Source organism: Bos mutus, chromosome 8 (genome assembly GCF_027580195.1).
Source record: "Bos mutus isolate GX-2022 chromosome 8, NWIPB_WYAK_1.1, whole genome shotgun sequence".
In the NCBI taxonomy this organism is placed as follows: Eukaryota; Metazoa; Chordata; class Mammalia; order Artiodactyla; family Bovidae; genus Bos; species Bos mutus.
In genome coordinates this window covers 91,771,172-91,794,916 of record NC_091624.1, presented here as the reverse complement: position 1 = coordinate 91,794,916, position 23,745 = coordinate 91,771,172, and the positions used below count along the sequence as shown (strand labels likewise).

The following is a 23,745-nucleotide window of genomic DNA, read 5'->3' as shown; positions in this document are numbered from 1 at the left end:
TAAAAGACGCTTGCTCCTTGGAAGAAAAGTGATGACCAACCTAGACGGTGCATTAAAAAGCAGAGACACTGCTTTGCCATCAAAGATCCATCTAGTCAAAGTTATGGTTTTTCCAGTCATCATGTATGGATGTGAGATTTGGACTATAAAGAAAACTTAGCACTGAAGAATTGATGCTTTTGAACTGTGTTGTCGAAGGAGACTCCTTAGAGTCCCTTGGACTGCAAAGAGATCCAACCAGCCCATCCTTTAAGGAAGTCAGCCCTGAATATTCATTAAAAGTACTGATGCTGAAGCTGAAACTCCAATTCTTTGGCCACCTGATGGGAAGAACTGACTCATTGGAAAAGACCGTGATGCTGGGAAAGATTGAAGGTGGGAGGAGAAGTGGTCAACAGAGGATGAGATGGTTGGATGGCATCACTGACTCAATGGACATGTGTTTGAGTAAGCTCTGGGAGTTGGTGATGGACAGGGAGGCCTGGAGTGCTACAGTCCATAGGGTCACAAAGAATTGGACACAGCTGAGTGACTGAACTGGTTGACTAGGTTTGTCATAGCTTTTGATATGCATTTTAATAAGATCACTCTAGTTCATGCGCAGAGAATGGATTGTTTCTGTGCAAACTGAATGAATTATGTGACTAGAGAGGCTGTTTGGGAAGGCATTACCATAACCCTGCTGAGAAATGGTAGTCTATTGTGCAAGCCAGCTTCAGCCCACCACTTTAGAAGCTCATAGTTGTTCAAATAATACTTATGCCCCAGTTTTTAAAGGAGAGTTATTAAAGTGGCAGCAATGGAATTCAAGAAAATGGACTGATTCTGAATATTTTGAATATAAAGGCACCACATATCCTAATTAACTGTGTGTGGGATTCCAGTTGAGCCATTTCAAATCCTGAAAGATGATGCTGTGAAAGTGCTGCACTCAATATGCCAGTAAATTTGGAAAACTCAGCAGTGGCCACAGGACTGGAAAACATCAGTTTTTTCCAATCCCAAAGAAAGGCAATGCCAAAGAATGCTCAAACTTTTTTGAGCACAATTGCACTCATCTCACATGCTAGTAAAGTAATGCTCAAAATTCTCCAAGCCAGGCTTCAGTAATATGTGAACCGTGAACTTCCAGTTGTTCAAGGTGGTTTCAGAAAAGGCAGAGGAACCGAAACCAAATTGCCAACATCTGCTGGATCATGGAAAAAGCAAGAGAGTTCCAGAAAAACATCTATTTCTGCTTTATTGACTATGCTGAAGCCTTTGACTGTGTAGATCACAAAAAAATGTGGAAAATTCTGAAAGAGATGGGAATACCAGACCACCTGACCTGCCTCTTGAGAAATTTGTATGCAGGTCAGGAAGCAACAGTTAGAACTGGACATGGAACAATAGACTGGTTCCAAATAGGAAAAGGAGTACATCAAGGCTGTTTATTGTCACCCTGCTTATTTAACTTATATGCAGAGTACATCATGAGAAATGCTGGGCTGGAAGAAGCACAAGCTGGAATCAAGATTGTTGGGAGAAATATCAATAACCTCAGATATGCAGATGACACCACCCTTATGGCAGAATGTGAAGAGGAACTAAAAAGCCTCTTGATGAAGGTGAAAGAGGAGAGTGAAAAAGTTGGCTTAAAGCTCAACATTCAGAAAGTGAAGATCATGGCATCTGATCCCATCACTTCATGGGAAATAGATGGGGAAACAGTGGAAATAGTGTCAGACTTTATTTTGGGGGGCTCTAAAATCACTGCAGATGGTGACTGCAGCCATGAAATTAAAAGACACTTACTCCTTGGAAGAAAACTTATGACCAACCTAGATAGCATATTCAAAAGCAGAGACATTACTTTGCCAACAAAGGTCCATCTAGTCAAGGCTATGGTTTTTCCAGTGGTCATGTATGGATGTGAGAGTGGGACTGTGAAGAAGGCTGAGCGCTGAAAAATTGATGCTTTTGAACTGTGGTGTTGGAGGAGACTCGAGAGTCCCTTGGACTGCAAGGAGATCCAACCAGTCCATTCTAAAGGAGATCAGCCCTGGGATTTCTTTGGAAGGAATGATGCTAAAGCTGAAACTCCAGTACTTTGGCCACCTCATGGGAAGAGGTGACTCATTGGAAAAGACTCTGATGCTGGGAGGGATTGGGGGCAGGAGGAGAAGGGGACGACAGAGGATGAGATGGCTGGATGGCATCACTGACTCAATGGACATGAGTCTGGGTGAACTCCGGGAGTTCGGGATGGACAGGGATACCTGGCGTGCTGCGATTCATGGGGTCGCAGAGTCAGACACAACTGAGCGACTGAACTGAACTGAACTGAACTGGGGTATAAACAAAAGAACAGAATCAATGATGACTCCAAGGTCTTCAATTTGAACAACTAGGGGAATTCAGGTGGCATTTGATGTGATGGGCAATCTTTGGTAGGAATAAATGGGGGAATTCAGTTTTAGACATGTTATGTTTGAAACGACTATAATATATCCACAGTTCCCAGGTGGCGCTAGTGGTAAAGAACCCACCTGCCAATGCAGGAGACGTAAAAGATGTGGCTTTGATCCCTGGGTTGAGAAGATCTTCTGGAAGAGGGCACGGCAACCCACTCCAGTATTCTTGCCTGGAGAACCCAAAGGACAGAGGAACCTGTTAGGCTGCTTGTTTGAAATGACTATAACATATCCAACAGAAGCTAGAAATAGTATGTAAAAGAATTTGGAATTCATGGGAGAAATCTAGACTAGAGCTGTGCATATGGTAAGTCAAGATATAGATTGCATATAAAGCCATGAGACTGAAAGCACAGGACAGTCAGTTCAGGCACAGAAGAAGTCTAAGAACTGAACCTTAGGATAAACCACTAAAGGTGGCAGAGACCAGAACTGGGAAAAAAGGGGTCTCTTCGTTCATAGCTTTCTCTGACTACAACTTGATTTTGAATCAGTCGAATATAAACATTATTTGTTTGTTCTTAGTCACTCAGTCATGCATGACTTTTTGCAACCCCATGGACTATTCTAGCCCACCAACCTTCTCTGTCCATGGGATTCTACCAGCAAGACCACCGGAGCGTGGGTAGCCATTTCCTTCTCCAGGAGATCTTCCTGACCTAGGGATTAAACCTAGGTCTCCTGCATTGCAGGCGGATTCTTTACCATCTGAGCTGATTGAGTACCAATTAAATATCAGGCAACTTAAAGAATAAATTTATCAACAATTATTAAAGCGTCCTCCTTGTATTTCTCTAAATTTAAATATCTGTGCCAATCCATACACAGAGTCCAAGTAATAGAGGAATGAAAGAAAATTTGGTGGAGTGGAAAGAGCACTTGGAGTAGTGTTAGTAGCTCCTAAGTTCAATACTTACTTGTAAACGAGAAAGACAAGCAGTTACTTGAATCTCAAAGCAACACACACAAATGCAGTTCCAACAACACAATCAGAATTCACTCTTTGTATAAGTTTTATCCTCTTCTGTCATGAAGAATTAGAGTAAGTATGTTCCTCCAGTTTGCATTTTCAGATGTGGGAGTTCTTTCCCAATTGGCTGACTTATTCCCAGGATTAGCTGAACAGATACTGTTATCCTGCCTTTTGGGTTTGTTTTGTGATTTGAGCTAAAGTTTAATTATTCTGCAAGAAAGAAGCAACATCTATTGTGTTATATATGATTAAAATATTACATTCTACACCAAATATTTTAACTTTTTTATCATCTTTACTTTCTCTTTCCCAAGGAAAATTATTTTTTTTTAATTTGCAGGAAATCTTTCCAGAATCTAAAGTTACAATGACCAGAACTCAACATTTTATTTGTAGGTTAGGGCTATATAAGGGCAAAAATATTCTGTCAAATAGGATATAAAACAATATGAGTAATTATGGCATATTATCTTAGTACTGGATATTATCAATAATATATGATATAATGATATCTTAGTAATTTTTAAATTTCTTCATTTAAACTATTAGCTTTTTATGTAGAAAATAAACATTTCATATTTGGATTTGGAAACCATAAATACCTAGAAAGCAATAAATCTTCAATTAAATTTGATGACAAAACCCCACATTTTTTCTCTTCTGTTGACAAAATGACCTAAACAAAATTATGTTATGTTTGTACATATACAATAATCTGTATATTTGTTCAAAGGAATAAAGGAACAAAAGTTTGCAAAGATGTGCTTCATTCACCAAAGGCTATATAAAGTTCTTTATTGTATGTCTCTATGTATAAACCACATACATTGGAAGCAAAGCACTTGAAAGTATTTGTTACCTTGCACTTGAGAAATTTTATAAAAATTTGCTTATTTATGCCAGAAAAATAAAAAATAAAAATGCAAGTCTTACTCTTTATGTTCTTTATACAATTAAATACATGTTTAAATCACTTATGAGCACTGTCTATTAGAGGCTCATTCATAAGTAAAGAGTAACAGAAATAGAAAGTTCCACATCCTGAAATTTTCATAGATTTCTAAGAATTGGAAATTTTAAAATGTATACAAATGTTCTCAATAAGTTGAAAGCCACTGTTAGTCTAAAGGCATATAAAATACATGACTTTCCTTTTAATTTTTTAGTTTTAATGAAATACATATGCAGAACAGTACATAGAACACATAGTTATTACACAGTTTATAATTGCTAGTGTAAGTACAAACTCTTATGTAATCATCACACAGGTCAAGAATAGGGCATTGCCAACACTCCAACAAGTAGAAAATTGCTTCTGCATGGAAGAAAGAAGGAAGCCAGGGAAAGGCACAAATTCTACCGAAAATACGTGTGATAACTACAGCTATCAGTACAAAGAGTGGAAACCATGAGAAACCTACAGATCACATGCATCTTCTAGTTTCATAATAAGGTCAGGAAGATCTTATCAGATAGAAGGGCTAAATCAGTGTTTCCCAAAGTTTGCCTCCTCGGAACCCAAGTCCCCCAAAAGATTATCTCTTTAAAAAAAGTACATTGTCAAGTGAATTTTGGATACACACTGTGTAACAGATGCACATTGGAATGATTCACAATGCACGTTAGTATATTACAGCCTCAAAAATCTTGAAGTAAAAAGATCTCTAACTTTTTCTGATGCAACTATCCTTAACTTACTGAGAATGTGTTGTGTGTCAGAAACTATCTAAATAAAGCAGTTCTGGGTTAATTTAAGTTCATATCAACAATGTAACTTTTGTTTCCCCAAGCCTGTGAAGTATTATCTTTCTTTTTGCTTTCACCCTATGGAATCCGCAGTTGATTCAGCTTAAAGTAATAGAGGGATTTTTTCCCCCATTATTAAATGAAGCTTCACTTTGACATTTATCACCTCCTATTTAAATCTTGAGAGAAGTCTTTTCATTTACTGTATTGCTTTTTCAATCTCTTACATTTCATCCAGACTTCATATCTGAAACACTTTCTCAAGGACTTTTGAAGAATTGCATTTTATAATGCTAGAGTATTTAGAAGAAATATTTCTTTATTCCTATAAATTTATTTTGCTTTGCTAACAACAGCTGACAGAACTTACCTTTGCATTTTAGGAAGACTTTTGCAAGGTATGTTGACCTGTCAGGTCAGTTGATGGTCTAGCAATTCTATTAAGGAATTGTAGCTGTTAAAAGTACTGCTTTTCTAAAGAATGTATACACCACTTGAAAAATCAATCCAGAGAACTCTACATTTCAATCCTCTCACCTTTTCACTAATATCAGTTTCACTGTCAAATTGAAGCAACTGGGAACTTGGTTGACTAGAATATACCATTCCCTAACTAGTCTGAGATACCAAGGTAGTGCCTCCCTGTCCTCATTGTCACTCTACTGCTCTCCCAGACTGAAGCTCCCAACTGTCGATATCCTTGCTTACAACCTCTATTATTATTTGAAACATCAAAAGAATTGAATGATACAAGTAAAAGCAGATGTATTTAATCATCATGTTAAACACGCCTACTTCTAACTCTTTTTGTGCTTCTGTTGGACAGTCTGAAGAAAAGCCTGGATCCAAGTAGGAGGAATAGAGCTGGGGGAAAGGATACTGGTTAATAACAGACCTACATTATTTACAAAAATCATTTGATTATAACTTTTTAAATAAGATATATCCTTGGTGGTTCAGTCGCTAAGTCGTGACTGACTCTTGTGACCCCATGGACTGTAGCTCACCAGGCTCCTCTGTCCATGGGATTTTCCAGGCAAGAATACTAGAGTGGATTTCTATTTCCTTCTCCAGGGGATCTTCCCAATCCAGGGATTGAAACCAGGTATCCTGTATTGTAGGTAGACTCTTTACTGACTGAGCTATGACAGCTCTCTAAAATATATCCTTAAGTATATAAAATTTAATTGTGAAATTGTCCTGATCATTATTCCTGTATTAAAAATCACTACAAACCTTAGTAGCATAAAATGATAATTTTTAGAATGACCACAGAAACTGTGGGTCATTCATTCATGTAGAGTACAGTTTGTTTCTGCCCTTTGATATTTTGGTCTTAGCTGCTGCTGCTGCTGCTAAGTCGCTTCAGTCATGTCTGACTCTGTGCAACCCTAGAGAAGGCAGCCCACCAGGCTCCCCCGTCCCTGGGATTCTCCAGGCAAGAACACTGGAGTGGGTTGCCATTTCCTTCTCCAATGCATGAAAGTGAAAAGGGAAAGTGAAGTCACTCAGTCGTGTCCGACTCCTAGCAACCCCAAAGACTGCAGCCTACCAGGCTCCTCCGTCCATGGGATTTGCCAGGCAAGAGTACTGGAGTGGGGTGCCATTGCCTTCTCCTTGGTCTTAGCTGAGGGAGACTCAAAGAGCTGAGGCTGGGGACCCACTTCCTAGATGGCTTCTTTACATACATGTGTGGCACCTTGAAGTGGATGGCTGGAAAGCCGGTGTCAGGTGAGATAATTGGCTGAGCACAACCACACATCAGCTTTCCGTAGTCAGACTTCTCATACTGCTGACCATTATCTCAACAAATAAGTCAGAACACTCAAGGCCTTTTATGATCTAATCTCAAAAGTCTCCAAACATCACTTAAACTACATATTCTTGGTTGCAGCAGTCACAACCTCACCCAGATACAAGGAGAGTGGACATAGATCCCGTATCTCAATGAAATAATTGTCAATAATCTAAGCTGCCATGGAAATACTTTATAAAAATTTCAACATTTTCCCCACCAAAAGAACTTCTAGATTTCCTGTCTCTGATTCACCTGAAATAAAGTGAAGTGGCATGACAAATGATTTGGAGCAGCTTGAAATACAAACTCTCAGAGAAAAGTGACAGAGACTGAGGGTTGAAGATTGAGAGAAAATTGAGCTTTGGTGAGGGGGGTACTATCTTCATTTTTGCTGAGAAGAGAAAAATAAACAAATATAAGCGATGAGACTTGGTTGAGAAATGAAGAAGGGACCTTATAACATGTAAGATCTGATGAAAGTTCCGTCTATTACTGGCATTAATCAGACTGATTTCCAGAATATATTAGTAAAGAGCACCCACTGCCCTGGATTAGAAATTCATATCTGGGGGTAACAGATTAATCCTTCGTAGGACATGAAAGAACCAACTCCTCAAGTGGATATACGCATTTGTGTCCTCATTCAATGTCAGTCCTTTCATCTACTCACACAGCCCTTCAACAAACAAGTCCTGAGTGCCTCCTATGTGCCTGTACTGCACTGTTTGTTGACACCACATGTATAAACGGTATCACTGGTCTCTGCTCGTAGACAACTCAGTCTAGAGCAATTTTCATACATTCACTTTCTCAGCTTTCTTTTTAAAGCAATTCTGTCACAGCAGAAGTTTAAAATCTAGATGTATCGCTAAGATGTTAGTGAAATAAGAAACACCCAAAGAACTAAAAGTCACTAAGCAGTGTATCAACGAGTCATGAAATAAATAGTATGCACAGGAGATAATTTCAGACTATAAGAGATCACTACAGAACTAGGCAAACTAAAGATGGCTTTATGGAGTTGTTCTAAAATGAGATAACTAACCATTTCCCTGGTGGCTCAGAGGGTAAAGAGTCTGCCTGCAATACTGGAGACCTGGGTTCAAGCCCTGGGTAGGGAAGATCCCCTGGAGAAGGAAATGGCAGCCCACTCTGGTATTCTTGCCTGGAAAATTCCACGGACATAGGAGCCTGGTGGGCTACAGTCCATGGGGCCACGAAGAGTCAGACACAACTGAGCAACTAACTTAATTTTAACAACCAAATACTGAGATTTATTTGTACCAGGGCTTCCCAGGTGATGCTATAGCAGTAAAGAATCTGCCTGCCAATGCAGGCAACATCAGAGATGCCAGTTTGAACCCTAGGTCAGAAAGATCCCCTGGAGAAGGGCATGGAAACCCACTCCAGCATTCTTGCCTGGAGAATTCCATGGACAGAGAAGCCAGGTGGGCTACAATCCATAGGGTCACAAAGAGTCGGACATAACTGAAGCAACTTAGCACACACGCATACATTTTCAAAGGTATGTGAAAATTAAGAATTTCTATGCAACAAATAAAGTGCAGAAAAATTCTATGCTTTTAAACTTATCCAAACCAAACTATATTTAGCATCCAGTCTCCATTGGCCAAGTCTGGTGAAAATAACAACATCAATAATTATTTTGTAATTTGCCACTACATTTCATTCCCCTACACACCTCTCCCTCTTTCTCTTTCCCCACACCCCATTCTTCTCATTCATTTATTTTATACTGTATCAAGATATCAGATCTTACAAAGGCCAAGAAAAAATAGAGGGGATTCCTAACCAATGGTCACTCTTAGCCATTGTAAAGCACTCATTGTCCTTCTTAACACAGTTCATTCAGAGGTGGACAATGTCGCTATTGATTCAAATTCATGTTGTCAAAATTGTTTCTGTGGACTTTTCCTAGTCTGCCAAGTCAACATTGGGCTCACTGCCCAACTTCTTGGGTACTTTCACAAATAAACCTAGGGTAAACTTTCCTCTGGGGTAAGGAGGCCTAGAACACATGAAAACATAAAGCTGATCTTCCTGTGCAGAAGGACAGGACAAATTTTTTAAATATGATTTTTTTATTCTGTTGTTGGTAAATCCATTCCAGCAAAAAAAATTCTAAGAACAAGGGAATAAAATTATTAATATATTGTCATGCCACAAGTGATAGCTGCACTTTCTTTTATTTAAAGGTTACCAACTTCTAGCAAAGAACTACATTGGTAAAAGAGGAGATTAAAGCACATGAATTTGAATACCTATTAGCTGCCCAAATATGAGAGAAAATGTGTAAATGGCCTTGGTAACAAGAAAATGAAAAGGCATTTCTATTTAGCTTTACATCTAACATATTTAGAATCAATCATTTTGCTCTAGTTCTGCCATCACTTTTACACTACTTGGTATTCATTGTAACTTATCCAGTCATAAGAAATTCATTTGACCTTTGGAGATTATAGACTGAATATTGTCATACAATTTGTATATCTTTGAGGATCAATTGCTCACCAATACTATGAGCTTTATTCCTACTTTGAAAACTCGGCTGAAACAATAGTTTTTCATAACAATAGTTTTTCATTGACAAGCACACAGCAGTAATCCTGGGGTTTTTTTTCTCTCTTTGCCCTTTTAATGGAGGCACTTTTAATGCAGCATCTCAATATCAGAGATTTCCATTGATAACATGCTACTTTAATCTGTCTTCTAGCTATACCACCAACTGAGGAATATTAACCATATTATACATATCAGTAGTCAATCTGGCCATTCTATTTATTTTGTGAATGAAATAGCTAGGTGTAATTCTTAGCAGATCATACTAACAAATGGTGTCATTATTGGTATAAATCTAATAACACTGCATTTAAATATGATTTCTCCGTTGAGAGCCTCATTTTAGAGGAAGTTAAAATTACTCCCATCAGGGATATAACAGAGTTAAGTGTTTTGCCCAACACACTGAGCTATTAAGATAATCAAAAAACTTTTTTCCTAGGTTTCAATCTTTATGACCACGTTCATCCCCACTCTTCACTAAGTACTATCTATAAATTAATAGACTCTGCACATTTTAACTACATCTACCAAAGCAAGCTGCAAAGACCTATGGATTTGTGAAACATTATTGCTCAAAAACTCTTTGGCAGTTTTGAAACTTGGTTGCACATTGGAATCACCCAAGGAGCTCTAAAATATACTGTTGTCTTGGTCACGCCCCAAAGACTCTAATTTAATTGATATAAGGCCTGAGCATCAGTATTTTTAAAAGCTCCCCAGGTGATTCTAATACACAGACAAAATTGAGAACCACTGTTCAAACCTTTGTTTTATGGATAAGACAATTACCCCTATCAGTGACACATATAAATTTGATGTTAGAGCTAAAGCTAAAACTCCAGTCTTCAGAATTTCAGTTAATAACTCTTTTCACTAGCTCAAAGCTTTTCAATAGTGTTTCTCTGGGCCTAGGGCTCCTCAGAGATACTGCAGGGACCGTGAAAATGATAGAGATGAAAGAGGAGAGGTCTGATCCCACTTCAGTTGAGTTCAGTCACTCAGTCATGTCAAACTCTTTGCAACCCCTTGGACTGCATCACACCAGGCTTCCCTGTCCATCACCAACTCCCAGAAATTGCTCAAACTCACATTCATCGAGTCAGTGATGCCATCCAATCATCTAATCCTCTGTCATCCCTTCTCCTCCTCCTGCTTTCAATCTTTCCCAGCATCAGGGTCTTTCCCTAATAAAAAGCTTAATTTATATTTTTTAATATGTCGGACTCAGTTGCAAGATTTTTTCTAGGGGAAGAAAAAGGAAAAACAGAGGGAAAAAATATATACTTGCCTAAAGTAAAAATAAGTTTTAAACTGTAGCAAGCAGACAGCATATATATGTGTCCGAGAGCACCGTCTCAGAAAAAGACAGAGAAAAGGGAGAGAAGGAGAGAGGGAGGAGAAAAGGAGGGAGGAAAGAGTGCTTGCTTTAGCAACACATATGCTAAAATTGGAATGATACAGAGAAGACCAGCATGGTCCCTACACAAGGATGAATTCACAAAGAATTGATAGAATTCACAAAATGCTCCATTAAAAACAAAAGAAGGAAAACTTATGACTTTTTAGATAACCTGAGGCCAGTGGTAAAGCTATTTATATATATATTAAAATGTAAATCTGGGATTTGATTCGTTTAAATTTAACACAATGAAGAGTCCTTAGCCAGAAAGTAACTGTTTTTAATATCCCAATGTGTATTTTATAATTCTTAAGGAGGAATGTGTCCTTCCATGATATGAGGTGGGTTGAGGACGCCTCTGAAGAGCCTAGTTTTGAGAAGAGAGTTGGACTTTTCATTAAGCAAATAAGAAAGAGAATTGGACAAGGTGAAAGGTCAAGAGAGGAGGCCAGAAAAGATCGTAAAGACAAAGACAGGAAAACTGGATAGAAAACGCTAAGATAGGAACTCTGGTTCCTGATAGAAACTAGACTCATGCTTACTTTATAGGCTAAATGAAAAAGGCAAACAACTTGAGAAGAAGAGAGTGAAGAACAGCTGTTCCATCATCATCTCTGCATAGAACACCTCCACATCCATTTTATCTTTGGAGCAGGCTGGAGCAGTGAAGTTAAACTGCAGTGCTGAACTTGGCTATTCATTAGCTAGGATATCAGCTAAGACTCAGTCAACATCCATCAAAATCTTGGAGGTTGATGCTTAACATTTATCTCTTTAGTTTTATTTATTCATATTTCTGCCTTAGGATTTCCAGCACTTATCCATTCTTTTATTTTGATTTTGATAGATGTATATTTCCCTTTACTCAAAACATATGAAATAGAATCTCATTGACATGTTTTGTTACTAACTGGAAATTATAATTTATATTAAGAATAGTAGTCATACATTGATCACCTTCCATGTGCCAAACAACATGAGTATCACCCTATAAAGATCACCCTTAATCATCACAAAAACTATGAAGTTAATGTTGCTGTCTTCTTCTCACAGTGAACCCTGGGCTCAATAAGGTTATATTGTCCAAAATGAGACAATTTTATTTTATTTTTGTCAAGATTTCCAAAGTCTGTGTTCTTTCCACTGCTATACTATGCTGTTTCATTCTCTCCACTGATCCCTGAATCAAATGGAAATGCCCCCATGTTTCTGAAACATGTAGGCCAGCAATATTAAGCATATTTGAACTACTTTTCTCCATTAATGGCACTCTATTTCCCTTTCTATTCAGAAACCCCTGGGAAACTACTACTTTACCATGAGTTGCAGATTAAAGGAAAATTAAAAAGTAATTATAAAAAGCATTTCATGACATAGAAGGACAATTATTTCTGAATAAGACCTTATAAAATTTCATCAAATTTTATGAGCTTTAAGCATTGTATTATATATTAATGAATCCAGAAGGCTATATACATATAATACTTAATCTTCTGCTTATCTACCTTAATACAGATAATTAAAGACACTATTTTTGAAAATCCTTTTTTTTCTTTCCTGTCACAGAATATCTAGTAAAAATTTGACATTGTTATCAATCTGAGTTTAAAATGCTAAATGCTTTCCTGTAAAAATTTATAAAAATATAAGATACAGGACCCTTTTTTACCCCATTTACAAGGATGCATATCTTATCTTTTCTAAAATAAATCTATCACAGTATAAATCTAACACACGTAATAATAAAGTAATTTTGCTGGATGATTTTGTATTACAAACTCTGTACACAGAGTTTTCCTAATGACTGACACTTAGTTGCAATATAATAAATATTCAGCTTCCCAAGAGTGACTTCATTTCCAATTCTATCTTCTTCCATATTTAAATCCTGTACCATCCATCTCTGCTTGCTGAAAAGACAGTTAAAAGTTACTTAACATATCCTAGGTTTTTAATTATTTTAAATAAAAATCTCTATTTATCCTTCAGTTCAGTTCAGTTCAGTTCAGTCAGTCACATCTGACTCTTGGCGACACCATGAATCGCATCATGCCAGGCCTCCCTGTCCACCACCAACTCCTGGAGTTCACCCAAACTCATGTGCATTGAGTCGGTGATGCCATCCAGCCATCTCATCCTCTGTCGTTCCCTTCTCCTCCTGCCCCCAATCCCTCCCAGCATCAGAGTCTTTTCCAATTAGTCACCTCTTCGCATGAGGTGGCCAAAGTATTGGAGTTTCAGCTTCAACATCAGTCCTTCCAAAGAACACCCAGGACCGATCTCCTTTAGAATGGACTGGTTGGATCTCCCTGCAGCCCAAGGGACTCTCAAGAGTCTTATCCAACACCACAATTCAAAAGCATCAATTCTTTGGCTCTCAGCCTTCTTCACAGTCCAACTCTCACATCCATACATGACCACTGGAAAAACCATAGCCTTGACTAGATGGACCTTTGTTGGCAATGTCTCTGCTTTTTAATATGCTATCTAGGCTGGTCATAACTCTCCTTCCAGGAGCAAGCATCTTTTAATTTCACGGCTGCAATCACCATCTGCAGTGATTTTGGAGCCCCAAAAATAAAGTCTGACCCTGTTTCCACTGTTTCCCCATCTAATTCCCATGAAGTGGTGGGACCAGATGCCATGATCTTCATTTTCTGAATGTTGAGCTTTATGCCAACTTTTTCACTCTAGTCTTTCACTTTCATCAAGAGGCTTTTTAGTTCCTCCTCACTTTCTGCCATAAGGGTGGTGTCATCTGCATATCTGAGGTTACTGATATTTCTCCCAGCAATCTTGATTCCAGCTTGTACTTCTTCCAGCCCAGCATTTCTCATGATGTACTCTGCATAGAAGTTAAATAAATAGGGTGACAATATACAACCTTGATGTACTGCTTTTCCTATTTGGAACCAGTCTGTTGTTCCATGTCCAGTTCTAACTGCTGCTTCCTGACCTGCATACAAATTTCTCAAGAGGCAGGTCAGGTGGTCTGGTATTCCCATCTCTTTCAGAATTTTCCATAGTTTATTGTGATCCACATAATCAAAGGCTTTGGCATAGTCAATAAATCAGAAATAAATGTTTTCTTAAACTCTCTTGCTTTTTCGATGATCCAGCAGATGTTGGCAATTTGATCTCTGGTTCCTCTGCCTTTTCTAAAACCAGCTTGAATATCTGGAAGTTCATGGTTCACATATTGCTATTATGAAAGATCTATAAAGGGAATACATATATTACCCTCGTTTTACAGATAAGAAAACTGAATTTAAATAATGTACCCAAATTTATTCAGTTAACAAGCACAGAACATGGAGTCAAGTCTAAGTAGTCTAACTTGAAAACTTTTTGATGACTTAGCTATTTTTTAACAGACAGCTTTCACTTCATTTAGACCCTTCTGTGAGTTTGCCTTAAGTTATTATTATAATTCATTGCCTGCACAAACTCAGAAAATGCAGGAGAGAGCCTCTGTCCCTTTTATTTCTTTTATCATCTTACTATTTCCTATGATAAGACCTTGAACAAAATAGGTGTCCAACAATTTGAACTAAATTATTAAAATAAATTAATCTAATTAGATGAATCATTTACTCATTCCATAAATATTATTAAACATGTCTCTGTGCCAGTTACTGTGATGTATGATAGAAAGTGAATGGTCAACATTGTAGGTAAGGGTCTTCTTTACTTTCCTGTAGAAAACAGTTCTACATAGTGCTTTTGATGGTACACTTCTAGTGTCAGTGAAAGAAACTCAACCAAAACTAGCTTGAGTTAAAAGGTAACTTAATGACTTACACTCCTAAGAAATCTAAGAGGTGACTGACTTCAAACACAATTAGATCTAGGGTTTTAGAAATGCCATAAGAAATTTCTCTCTCTCAATTCTGTTTTCCTCATTGTTTTATCCTGAGACAGAGCTCTTTCCGTGTGATGGTAACAACAGCTCCCAGGGGCTGCAACTTATAATACATCCTAGTAACTAAGGGGTAAGAAAGCACTTTTCCTTAAAGTTCCAGCAAACACTTTTGGTGGAGCTCTCATTGGCCATGCTTGGGTCATACATTCATCTCTAAGACAATCAAAATGGCCAGACTAATTGGCCTTGCCTTGGTAATGTGCTCATAGCTCACTGTGGTGGGGGAGGGGGGTGAACAGTAGAAAAAGGGAAGCTTGCCAATAAACCACATACCTACTGCTATTAAGGAAATAAGAATGTTTACTCCTCCATAAACTCACTGGGCAAGAAACAGTTCTGTATTTAATCATTCAAAGAAATTACCCTTCATAAAATGACTTCCACCACCAAGAAAGATTTTTTTTAAAAACCTTAGTTTAAATCATTTTGTGGTATTGGTGACTCTACTAAATTTACCCATTATATTCCACCCATTAGTTTAAAAAAAGTGCCAGGCTCACCACAAAAAGAAACAACCTAGTAGCAAGATTCTAAACAGATGCACGATTAAAATGGCTGCAGTTGAGAGATGTTTTTATTTTAAAAATCCAAATATGAACAAACACTTAATTGCTTCTTCTAGATTATTGGAATTATAATCTCTTCAACCCACACCAGATGCACAGAAAACCTTTCCTGAGCTCAGTTTAAACAATCTTTATTAGCATACCAGCAGTGATCTCAAAAGCACTTAATAAGGACTGTCACAAGTTAGTTCATAAAAAATGAATTCAAATTCAAAGCAATTCACATATTAAAATTCTGAAAAACAAAACTGCACCAAATACAGCTCTAATATGTAAAACATACTGGTCAAATCTGAAATTAACAGGAAGGTGAGGGAGTGGAAAGCAAATAGGAATAACTGAAATAGTCTTTAACTTCTTTCACTGTGGGGGATTGAATATATAAACAGTGAAAAACAACATCTAGTTGATTATGGGAACACAGGGAGCAATCAAAGTTTTTTTAAAAAATACAGAAAGAGCAAGAAACCAAGGCAGCTAAAGGGAATAACTTGGAAACAGATAAGGAATAAAATTAAAGAAAGCAGCTGACAAACTGAAAGAGGTGACAGGGAATCCTTAGGGGACAATGAAGGAAAGTGGACTTTAACAAAATGTAGGAACAGATTTTCAGCTACAATCAAAAATCTCATGAGATATTAACAGTGAGTTTATTAGTTAAAATCAGAACTAGATGTAGCTAATATCATTTCTGATATTGATTAGATAGCATCAATCCATAAGAAAAAAAATCCATCAAGTATTATTAGTGAAAAATGTAAGGGTACCAAATTATATATGCATACTGCATAAGCTAGGCTAAGTATACAGCAATAAAAAGGGGGAGTTTGAGATACTCAAATCAATAAGCAATGCAGCAAGTAAAATTGATGGGAGCCTCTTTTTTCTAAGGGATTTGAGAGTATTGTGTCAGACAAGAAGGTCTCCTCAGGACAGTGAGCTCATGTAAAAGAAAGAAATTTCCACTAAAATGCTAGTAAAGGAATGGAGACCCAGATTAGGCTTCTACTTAGCATATCACCCTAATTTTTTTTTAAAGTGTGGCAGGAAGAATTTTACATGTTCATCAAAGAACATTTCATTTTCTCTGAAGCACATAGCAAGACAACATTTTGCAATCAGATGGGGACATGTGAATGAATTCCGAGCAGCAGAATGTGAGAAGAAGTGATAAATAATACTTTCATGCCTGGCCCTGAAGTCCCTTGGGCCACCCTTCAAGTTCTTTCTCTCCTTTGTCCAAGGAGATGATAGAGTCACTACATAAAAGAAGGCTGGTGCCCTGATGACTGCATGGAGAAAAGCCTCCTTGTGGACCCAAGGCCATCTATGACTTAAATATTAAATAAGAAATAAAAATCTCAGCTGATACCCACCCAGCCTGGTTCACACACAAACATTTGTCCAAACTTACTGAAGAAAATTGAATTGTTTACATTGTAAAACCAGATGAGTTTTTAAAATGAAAGTTAAGAATAGATAAGAAGGTAGAGTCTTGCAGTACAACTAAAGGACAGGGATAAATGAAGTGGAACAATTAGTGAATTCACATTATTTGAAGTGGCAAAGGGGTGTTTAAGAGAAAGGATGTCTAATATAAACTTGAATTATATGCTGTGCTTTACTGCACTGCACATTAATCCCCTTCTTGGATACCAAATCTTGTGTAAAATTTGCTAAGTGCGAAGCCTTAAAAAATATTATCTTGATAGTGAAAGAGTGGTATCCAGGTAGTGTCAGAGGAGTGTGCACAGAAGGTGGAACAAAGAGTGAAGATTAAGGATTAAGTAACAGCAGTTTTTTCACCCATTCTGTGAGAACAGCATCACCCTAAAACCAAATCCAAATAAAGATATTACCAGAATGAAAAAACCTATAGATCAATAACTCTCATGAACATAGTTGCAAAAATCAACAAAACATTAGAAAATCAAATGGCCAAGTAGGAGTTATGTCAGGTAACAGTATTGGGAAAACTGGATATTTGTTCACATAGAAAAGAATGAAATTCAACCTCTATCTTACATCACTCACAAAAAATTAACTGGAAATAGATTAAAGAATTAAATGTAAAACCTAAAACTGTAAAACTCCTAGAAAAAAAATAGAAGAAATGCTTCTTGACATTAGTCTGGACAACAATTTTTCTTGGATATGACACAAAAAATAAAGGCAATAAAAGCAAAAATAAGCAAGTGCAAATACATAAAGCTAAAAAGCTTTTGTTCACCAAAGGAAACCATCAACAAAACCAAAGGAAACCTATGGAATGAGAGAAAACATTTATGAACTATATTATCCAATAAGACATTAATATATAAAGTATATAAGGAAATAATACAAATTAATAGCAATGAGGATAATAATAATATGAATAGAAAATGGACAGAAGACCTCAATAGACATTTTTCCAAAAAAGACATACAAAATGGCCAACAGGTACACAAGAAAATGCACAGCCTCACTAGTCATCAGGGAACTATGAGTCAAGATATCCTTGAGGTATCACTTTATGCCTGTTAGAATGGCATCCGTCATCAAGAGACAATGGATAGGGACTTCCATGGTGATCCAGTGGTTAAGAATCCACCTTGCAATGCAAGGGATACAGGTTCAATTCCTGGTCAGGGAATAAGATCCCATATGCCATGCAAGAACTAAAACCACGAGCTACAACTACTGAGTCCATGTCTCACAGCTAGAGAGTCTGTACTCCACAACGAAAGATCCTGCCTGCTGCAACAAGACACGAAGCAGCCAAAGTAAAAAAAAAAAAAAAAGACAAGGGATACACGCTGGTGGGAATGTGTAGAAAAGGGAATCCTAGTGCCTTGTTGGTGGGGATGTAACTAGCACAGCCACTGTGGAAAACAGTATGGAATTCCTCAAAAAATTAAAACTAGAATTGCCATGTTGTTGCTGTTCAGTCACTAAGTCGTGCCCAACTCTGTGATCCCAGGGACTGCAACACACCAGGCTTCCCTGTCCTTCACTATCTCCCAGTGAAGAGAAGTGAAGTGAAGTGAAAGTTGCTCAGTGGTGTCCAACTCTTTGCGACCCTACTGTCTCCCAGAGTTTGCTCAAACTCATGCCTACTGAGTCGGTAATGCTGTCCAACCATCTCCTCTGTAACCCCCTTTTCCTCTTGCCCTTAATTTTTCCCAGCATCAGGGTCTTGTCCAATGAGTTGGCTCTTTGCATATGGTGGCCGAAGTATTGGAGCTTCAGTTTCAGCATCAGTCCTTCCAATGAATACTCAGGGTTGCCTTCCTTTAGTATTGACTGTTTTGATCTCTTTGCTGTCCAGGGAACTCTCAAGAGTCTTTTCCAGCAGCACAGCTTTAGTCCCACTCTCACATCCATATGTGACTACTGGAAATCAACACTTGGATTATTCAGACCTTTGTTGGCGAAGTGATGTCTCTGCTGTTTAATACACTGTCTAGGTTTGTAATAGCTTTCTTTCCAAGGAGCAAGCGTCTTTTAATTTTGTGGCTACAGTCACCGTCTGCAGTGATTTTGCAGTCCAGAAAATAAAATCTGTCATTGTTTCCACTATTTTTCATTCAGTTTGCCATGAAATGATGAGACCAGATGCCATTATCTTAGTTTTTTAATGTTGAGTTTTATTCCACCTTTTTCACTCTGCTCTTTCACCCTGTGACAGTATGAAAAGAATTTTCATATGACCCAACAATTCCACTTCTGGTACATATTTAAAGGAAACTGTTATCTTAAAGAGATATATGGACTCCCATATTTGATGCAGCAATAGTCACAGTATGGAAACAGCCTGTTTGCCAATGGATGAATGGAACAAGAAACTGTGGTGTATATACAAAACAGAATATTATTCAGCCCTGAAAAAGAAGAAAATTCTGTCATCAGTGATGACATGGATGAGCCTAGAGGAAATTATGCTAAGTGAAATAAAACAGGCAAGTAAAGAAAAACAAATAATGCGTGGTATCACTTATATGTAGAATCTTTTAAAAAACAAACAAAAAAAAAGTGTACTCATAGAAACAGAGAATAAAACTGTGACTGCCAAGAACTGGAATTGGGGAAAATAGGGAGAGTTTGGTAAAGGTTACCAACTTTTAATTACAAGATGTATAAGGTCTGAGGATCTAATATATGACATGGTAACCACAGATAATAACACTGTATCACTGAAATTTGCTAAGAGAGTACAACTTAAGTGCTTACAAAAAAAAAAAAAAAGAAGTAGAAGATGCTTCATTTTGCATTAACTGTAAAAAAAATTGAGAAAAAACATAAAAATTATCTAAAAATATTGACAGCTCATAATGCCAACACTCAGAGTACCACTAGTATCATTTTAACAATTATAATTTAATGTTAGTAACTGATACTAACTTCTATATCCCTATTTTTACTACTTAACCATTTATCATCGGCCTTATCCTATGTCTGGAAAACCTCTTTGTAAAAGTTATTTTACAGTGAATATGCCATACATGTAAATACCATAAGTTACATAATCATTCCCCTAAATGGGAACATTTCAATTGTTCTAATTTGGTTAAGTAGCATTGCAATAAAAAAAATTATACATATAAATTTTTCTATAGTTTGCATTATTTTTTTAAGATAAATGTCTAGAAGATGAATTCTTAAATCATGGTGAATCATATAAAATGAAGGCTGAAGACACACACTGAATTAGAGAATTCTAGTAGCGACTTCACTTCCACTTTTCACTCTCATGCATTGGAGAAGGAAATGGCAACCCACTCCAGTGTTCTTGCCTGGAGAATCCAAGGGATGGGGGAGCCTGGTGAGCTGCCGTCTATGGGGTCGCACAGAGTCGGACACGACTGAAGCGACTTAGCAGCAGCAGCAGTAACTTTTTGGAGATATCTTTTTCTAGCTGTAATTACAACATTCTCAGAGAAGCTACATAAGTACTGCTAAAATTAGCAGTGGGATGAAGGTACTGATGTACTGTAAATTACTATTGTATTCAAGTAGACTGAAATTATTTCTTAAATCTGATGAGAAGAGTCATAAAGTTTGGTTCTTTATCCAGTGCAATAGATTTTTGAGCTTCTGTATTATTTGAAATGATCGATTTTAAGTACTTGGCTTGACACATCCCTACATGCGTCTTTCAAGTGCCTGCTGCTGCTGCCAAGTCGCTTCAGTCATGTCCGACTCTGTGCGACCCCATGGACTGCAGCCTACCAGGCTTCTCCGTCCATGGGATTCTCCAGGCAAGAACACTGGAGTGGGTTGCCATTTCCTTCTCCAAAGATGGCACAATTCTTATGCTTTCCTAACTGAGAAAAAAGTAATATTTCTCAGGCCAGAAATATACTGAAAAGTTGTCTTAGCAAAAGATAAAGAAAAAGAATACATGTTTTTCCTAAATTCCTTGTTCTGAACCTGCCTCCTGATGATAACAGCCAGTTTTACCTAAGGAACTCCCTATCTCCAACTTTTCCTTCTACTTGAAATCCAGCCACATTCCAATTTGCTAATAACTGAAAAATCCATTGCTTCACAGGCTTGACTAAATATCTTTTCAAATGGCACATTACAAGATGGCAAAAGCTATGTTACAAATCAAAGCAAAGAAACTGCTGAGGTTGTTAGAATAAAAGATGATAGATCTATGTGGGATCTTTCCAGCTAAACATCAACTCTTGAGTTAACTTTAGTAGTTTTAGCTTACTATATTCTGAAAAAAAAGAGAATTTAAACTAACTATATTTTTAAAACACATACTACAAGCACATGGAACTCTGCTTAGTGTTATATGGCAGCCTGAATGTGAGGGGATTTTAGGGGAGAATGGATACATATGTATGTAAGGCTGAGTCCCTTAGCTGTTCACCTGAAACTATTACAACATTGTTAATCAGCTATATCCCATATAAAATAAAAAGTTAAAAAAAGAAAATGATATATGGTTCACAACATTCAGTTCAGTTCAGTTCAGTTCAGTCCCTCAGTCATGTCCAACTCTTTGCAACCCCATGAATCACAGCACGCCAGGCCTCCCTGTCCATCACCAACTCCCAGAGTTCACTCAAACTCACATCTATCGAGTCGGTGATGCCATCCAGCCATCTCATCCTCTGTCGTCCCCTTCTCCTCCAGCCCCCAATCCCTCCCAGCATCAGAGTCTTTTCCAATGAGTCAATTCTTCGCATGAGGTGGCCAAAGTACTAGAGTTTCAGCTTTAGCATCATTCCTTCCAAAGAAATCCCAGGGCTGATCTCCTTCAGAATGGACTGGTTGGATCTCCTTGCAGTCCAAGGGACTCTCAAGAGTCTTCTCCAACACCACAGCTCAAAAGCATCAATTCTTCGGCACTCAACCTTCTTCACAGTCCAATTCTCACATCCATACATGACCACAGGAAAAACCATAGCCTTGACTAGATGGACCTTTGTTGACAAAGTAATGTCTCTGCTTTTGAATATGCTATCTAGGTTGGTCATAACTTTCCTTCCAAGGAGTAAGGGTCTTTTAATTTCATTAGTGACAGCAATATATTGTAAAATTTTATTATGTTATTTTTAATGTATTGCTTACAAATTTAAATATTGTTTATTTTACCTTTAGCTTTCAAATATATGTTTTAGTGATTTTACAATGGACATAATAGTATTCATTCTTTTATATATGCAAATTTTTAAGTGATATACATAACCTGGGAGGCCATGCTCAAAGTTTATTTTCAGTGTTGGGGTGTCTAGAGTATAAATATACTATACTTCAATAAAAATTAATTTTAAACAAAGAAAATAAATAAATTAAATTAAATTCATACTACAACAACATAATTTTTAAGCCACAGTACTCTCTTGAAAAAAAAATAGAGCTTTGAAAACAAAGTAGAAGTCAAGAAAGACACATGCATACAAAAATTTAGTATATGATAAAGTTGAGGCAATGACGTTATTCCATAAAGGATATTGTAAAGTTGGATAGCTATCTAGGGGCAGGGGGACTGCATCCATACTAACACTTTATTTCAGTAAACATTTCAAAATATTAATACTTAAATGGAAAATGAAACCAGTTCAGAAGAAAATGTGGGGAAAAAATTTCATAACCCAGCATTAGAAGCTTTTCGAAGTATGAAAAAACAGAAAAAGTAGAAAAGATGGATAAATTGGACCTAATTTTAAAAATTAAAATTTATATAACCAAAAATCCTTCACACCAATAGTTATAACAAAAGTAACAAAATGAGAAAGTAAATACTCTTTCACTGTGTGGATCACAATAAACTATGGAAAATTCTGAAAGAGATGGGAATACCAGACCACCTGACCTGCCTCTTGAGAAATTTGTATGCAGGTCAGGAAGCAACAGTTAGAACTGGACATGGAACAACAGACTGGTTCCAAATAGGAAAAGGAGTTCGTCAAGGCTGCATATTGTCACCCTGTTTATTTAACTTATATGCAGAGTACATCATGAGAAATGCTGGACTGGAAGAAACACAAGCTGGAATCAAGATTGCCGGGAGAAATATCAATAACCTCAGATATGCAGATGACACCACCCTTATGTCAGAAAGTGAAGAGGAACTCAAAAGCCTCTTGATGAAAGTGAAAGTAGAGAGTGAAAAAGTTGGCTTAAAGCTCAACATTCAGAAAACGAAGATCATGGCATCTGGTCCCATCACTTCATGGGAAATAGATGGGGAAACAGTGGAAACAGTATCAGACTTTATTTTTTTGGGCTCCAAAATCACTGCAGATGGTGACTGCAGCCATGAAATTAAAAGACGCTTACTCCTTGGAAGGAAAGTTATGACCAACCTAGATAGCATATTGAAAAGCAGAGACATTACTTTGCCAACAAAGGTCCGGCTAGTCAAGGTTATGGTTTTTCCTGTGGTCATGTATGGATGTGAGAGTTGGAATGTGAAGAAGGCTGAGCACCAAAGAATTGATGCTTTTGAACTGTGGTGTTGGAGAAGACTCTGAGAGTCCCTTGGACTGCAAGGAGATCCAACTAGTCCATTCTGAAGGAGATCAGCCCTGGGATTTCTTTGGAAGGAATGATGCTAAAGCTGAAACTCCAGTACTTTGGCCACCTCATGCGAAGAGTTGACTCATTGGAAAAGACTCTGATGCTGGGAGGGATTGGGGGCAAGAGGAGAAGGGGACGATAGAGGATGAGATGGCTGGATGGCATCATTGACTCGATGGTTGTGAGTCTGAGTGAACTCTGGGAGTTGATGATGGACAGGGAGGCCTGGCGTGCTGTGATTCATGGGGTCTCAAAGAGTTGGACAGGACTGAGCGAGTGATCTGATCTG

The 23,745-nt window shown here is 37.6% G+C and overlaps 1 non-coding gene and 1 pseudogene across 1 annotated transcript; both read left to right on the top strand.

The window, feature by feature from the left end:
* The window catches only part of LOC102274240 (tigger transposable element-derived protein 1-like), a 103,812-nt pseudogene that overhangs the window by 41,284 nt on the left and 38,783 nt on the right, over nucleotides 1–23,745 (top strand).
* LOC138989005 (U6 spliceosomal RNA) lies at nucleotides 10,971–11,080 on the top strand. The gene has a single exon (XR_011465256.1). It is a non-coding gene; the product is annotated as a U6 spliceosomal RNA (small nuclear RNA).